Source organism: Penaeus chinensis, chromosome 43 (genome assembly GCF_019202785.1).
Source record: "Penaeus chinensis breed Huanghai No. 1 chromosome 43, ASM1920278v2, whole genome shotgun sequence".
Lineage (NCBI taxonomy): Eukaryota > Metazoa > Arthropoda > Malacostraca > Decapoda > Penaeidae > Penaeus > Penaeus chinensis.
In genome coordinates, this window is record NC_061861.1 from 3,576,152 (window position 1) to 3,581,151 (window position 5,000).

Below are 5,000 nucleotides of genomic sequence, written 5' to 3' on the forward strand. Positions count from 1 at the left end.
AAGCTACTTTTAACAACTTTTTTTATATTTACAATATGAAAACTAGAATGATTCGGAAACATACGGAATCGTGCCAGAAGAAAGAAATGGATAATCGTTCAATTCCGATAACTTCTCTTTAAAAAAAAGTATAAAGATTCTCTAAAGTTTTAAACAATTAAATCCTCATAATCTGCGTGTTTATCCGTCTTCCTCTTAATGTTCGGGATTTTGGATCGGTTGCAATGAAGGGAATTCCACAAGGGAGACGGGACGGAGGGAAGTCGGTCTTTATAGGATCTCCGCTTTGAGAGTTGGTTACGTGCAAGCCTTTTTTTTTTTTAATAGAAAAATAAAGTCAAATTTAAGATTAGGTTGGGGAATTCTGTGGAAGAATTTTTCTTTTTTTTAATAGAAAAATAAAGTCAAATTTAAGATTAGGTTGGGGAATTCTGTGGAAGAATATATATTTTTTAATAGAAAAATAAAGTCAAATTTAAGATTGTTTGGGGAATTCTGTGGAAGCCTAATTTCTTTCTTTTTTTTAATAGGAAAATGAAGTCAAATTTAAGATTAGATGGGGGAATTCTGTGGAAGCCTAATTTATTTTTTTAATAGGAAAATAAAGTCAAATTTAAGATTAGTTTGGGGAATTCTGAATTGTGTTTTCTTGTTGTTGTTTTATTGTTATTATTGTTGTTTTAGGTTATCTATATAATTTATTTAGCTTTATTATTGCCTTTTTTCTTGTCTGTCTTAAAGAAAGTGGGAGAGAAAAACAATCACTAATTCTCATAACTTTTATATGAATGTCTTGTCTTCGCTATAGCTGACTGATAAACGAATATGTTACTATTTTCGTATAATGACCATACTTTCCATTCTATAACATACTCTAAGAGAGTTTTATGACGCAGCTCATGACAGGAATCATCTAGTTGTTTATGACTGTAAATTTAATTACACGCAGAATACAAACAGATTTGTTTCATCCTCGAGGCTAAAAAGCTTCAGCATTTTCATTCCTCTTTTTTAATTCTAAAAAGGCGTGTCTGCCAAATCAACATTGCAGTGACCACCGGGAGTTTCAGTGCACTTGTTTTGATCAAGTGTAATGACATAGTTCCATTAAGTGGCGGCGCGCACGACATTGATAATGATATAAGTGGCATCGGAGGAAATGACATCGAGATAGCTATTTGGTTGGGCGTTGAAATCTCTCTCGGGGTCGACGTCGGAGGCAGAGTGGCTGCGTCGCCCCTCTGCTTCTGCCTCTGCCCCTGCCTCTGCCTCTGCCTCTGCCTCCGCTCGGCGAAGAAGCTGCGCGAGTCGGAGGCAATTTCTCTGCGAGGCGATTACTGCCACGGTGATCAACTGCACATTTCTCTTCGCCTAAAACACGTTTGGAAATGGCCACCGAGAGTCGTGTTATTTACTAAATGATGAATAAACGAAAAAGAAGAACCTGTGCCTCACATCTTGATTCTCTTTTTCTCTTTTTTTTTTCTTTTTTCTTTTTTTCTTGCTCTTACGGAGACCATCACTTGAGAGCCGTCAGCGCCGCCTTTTGGCCTCCTGAGAGAGCGGGAGGGAGCTCAGCCTCGGCTCTCGGGCGCCCCACGAAATGGGTTACTGAACAGCGTCCGAAGAACTATTTGCCATTCGTTAATTCCCACAACAGAAACCAATTTGTACTTCGTGCTTTCGGTCTCTCCCTCCGCCGATACTTAAACATCTTGGAAGCGAAACAGTCTAATCTAACGTAACCGGCTTGGGAAGAATACCTCCAAGGAACTTAAAGATCGCCTAATTCACGGGCTCTGATTGAAAAATTGTTTCCGGGCTCAAAGTTCACCTGAAGACGCGTACCGAACCTCAAGGGACCCTTGTGGCAAAAGGTTAAGCCGCGGCGCGCGGGGCGCGTGGCGGGCACACGGAACCTGACGCCTGCACGAGGCCGCGCCAGGTGACGGCTGCAGACTGTAATCAGAACTGCGATCTCGCTCGCCGTCAGACAGCGCACTGGAAACGGAGATTTCTTGTGCGTCTCCCTACATGAGGCGAGACGAGACCACACGTCGAGATCCTGACTTTCTTGCATCTAAACCGTCTTCTCAACTTCGCCTTTTTTCCTCGCTCTCCCTTTTTGCGAAAGCGTAATCTTGTTGGATCTAAACGCGACACGTCGTCGACCCGAGAGCGGCTCCGTCGGGAGATCTTATCGCAGGCTCTCTCTCAAGGGAGAGAAGCCGCACCGGCCGGAGCTCACCCTCGGAGGCGCTCGGGGCCCGAGGGAGACTGGCGAGGACGACTCGGCGAAGGAAGCGACGCGAGAGCGACACGTCATGTGCTGGAGCCGAGTCGCGTGCTACTGTGTGGTGCTGGCGGGGGGCTCTCCACGGCGAGGGGGGCGGGGGCAGCGCTGACGTCACGCCACCAATCCCGGAAGGAGGGAGGGGCCTCTTGCGAGGGGGAGGGACCTGACCGCCGCTCTTCCCCCTCCCGCTCCTCCCCGCCCTCCCCTCCCTCTTTCCAACAAGTGTCACACCAAGAATCGCTTCCAGATCTCATATCTTCTACGCAACGAAAGCTCAGATTACGATCATTTAGAATAAATTATCCAAAAACACTGATCAGATCAGAAAATACGAAAAGTCGAAAAAGGAAAGATTCCTTACGATTTAGGGAAGAGAGGTAGATTAATCGAGTGAGAGGTAGAAGCAGCTCCTGGCGAAGTTGCGGTTGCCTACTGTAAGATCCGGTAGGGCGAGGGCGTGCGAGGGGCGGGCCGCGGGCGAGCGAGCGGCGTGGCCCGCCCACGAGAGGCGAAGGGGCGGGCCGAGCAGCGTACTCCAGGGCGGCCGCGGAACCCCCGCTCTCTTCGCACAGTTGAGTGGCAGCCGCTCGCTCGGCCAGTCGCGCGTTACAGTTCCTCTTGAAGCCACCTTCCGTCCGAACCTGCAGTGTCCCAGTGCTTCTGTGTTCAGTGGATAACTCCTTGGTAAGAGTCTCTCGCCTCTGGAAAGGAGAGCGTAAACCCGCGAGCATAGCCCTGCCGTCGCCTCGAAGGAGCGTGGAGCCAAGTCCCCCTTAAGACAGCAGCGAAGTTCGTGAAATTCTGAAAGGAAAAACGAAAATTTCGGTGAATGTTTGAGAAGTGGCCAACTGCTGAAGCCCAGTCGTGTGCACTTGTCCCATGTATGGATGGGCAGCCAACGAAAGCTAAGCCATTCCGGTTGATGAGCAGAAGTCAAGCTGACAGTTGACAGCAAGTGGCTACTCTCTCCCTCCCTCTTCCTCTCTCTCTTTCACCCGGGTGATCTGGTTAATACAGTGCACGACCCCAAATTGCAAACGGTTTATAAGTGAAACAAGTGACTCAGTGATTTTTTTTCTTCATCGACAAGCAATCTGCACTCAACGAAGGATCTCTCCAAACGCAAGTACAAACTTATCTACCTTGTATTATCACTCGCCAACTTTGTTCTTTTTTCTCTCCAGCATTTGAAAGTATTGTCGCAGATTTACAATGAAGTGAAGAGTGTTTCTTAAGTTTTAAGTTTATTTAGTTTCGTGTGGCTAAATAACACATCACGACGTAAGTGATTTCAACGTCCGCATAAAAAGTGATCTTAGTCATTTTCGGTCTGTGGCAGTCAGGAATAAGTTAAGTCATCGACTTAATATCAGGAGAACATGCAACCGTCTCCTTTACACTTTAGATCCTATGAACTAGTCCGTTTTATCGATGGATATTGGCAGTGACAGGGGCAAAATGTACACTGGTCTTATATATATTTATTTAACGCCTTTCTACAAAATCGTGTAATCAGTAGAGTATATTAGACAGGTTTTGCTGTCTTTACCGCCGGTCTTATCAGCATGGTAATCTGTCCCATTGGCTGTTGCAAGTACTTCCAACAGTGTGCCTTATCGCAAGCAACCAAAAGACCACTTGCCTGAGAGTGCAGTGCTCTCGGCCGCCCAACGGGCACACTACGAGCATACGAGACCGGAGAGTAGGTCCTTCCATAGCCGCCAGGGTGCATGAGATGGCCTCGATCTAGTATTTAGTCTATAAAATTCTATATATGTAAAGTAGTCGAAAGTCGCCTCGCAAAAACAAGGGCTCGGCCAGGGGAGGTGTCCTGTCAAATCTTTACTCCTCGCGATGATCCGCAAATCGTTTCTTATCAGATAAGGAGCCGTGGTTAGCGAGGGCCCTTCACTGCGGTGCTGGAAACCCTTCAGGTGCGGCTTGCTTCGGGGATGGGCACTTCCCTTGCTGCCATTTGCATAGGAAGGTGGGATGGTGTTTGCAAAAGAGGGAATTAAATCAGGCCAGATTTAACGGGGGAGGAATTATAATAGACTTAAGTATACGTCCGTTCATAGCAGAAGGAGCCGGAGGAGGGCGAGGCCTGCTCTCCACCGGCGGAAGAGCAGGACGCCTCCGGATCCTTCTAAACGGCGTTCAAAGGGAAGTCCCGGATGCGAGGGGAAGGGACCGGAGGCAGGCACTCGAGGCGTCGAAAGTCTCCGGGTTTTGTGCGCCCGATTCCGCGTCGCCGGAGCTAATTTCTCCCCCGAAGTTCATTTCTTTAATGCGCGGTCTGACGAGGGTCGTGGTCTTTGGGCTTTGTAATTTCGCGCGATTAGACTCTCTCGGTGCGATATCATTTCGATTTGGGGCGATGGAGACGTGCGTTTCTCTTTTTTATGTTTATAAATATATTTATTCGTATATTTGATTACGTATCATCATCTATTTATCCGCTGGACCATAATTTCCATGCATCAGATCATGAGGTGATTTATAATCCATATGTTATATTTTTGCACGAGAATGTATCCTCATGTTTGTAAGGTCTACGAGACATTATAAACGAGAAAATGTGATGAAGACTATTCAACCACGTAAGTCTGTCTTGCATAAGACAATGGTTTCTAATCCAAGAGCAAAATGAAAGTCTAATTAGAAACCCCGTTGCAGCGGAGGTTAGAATCATAATAATAGATAT

The 5,000-nt window shown here is 46.5% G+C and overlaps 1 protein-coding gene across 3 annotated transcripts in view; it reads left to right on the forward strand.

The window, feature by feature from the left end:
• Nucleotides 1–2,866: 2,866 nt before the first annotated feature.
• LOC125048233 (paired box protein Pax-5-like) overlaps nt 2,867–5,000 on the forward strand; it is a 202,889-nt gene continuing 200,755 nt past the window's right edge. For all 3 annotated transcript variants that reach the window (XM_047646820.1, XM_047646821.1, XM_047646822.1), the window contains exon 1: nt 2,867–2,980. The gene's annotated coding sequence lies outside the window, so the exon portion shown is untranslated. The remainder of the gene's footprint in view (nt 2,981–5,000) is intronic.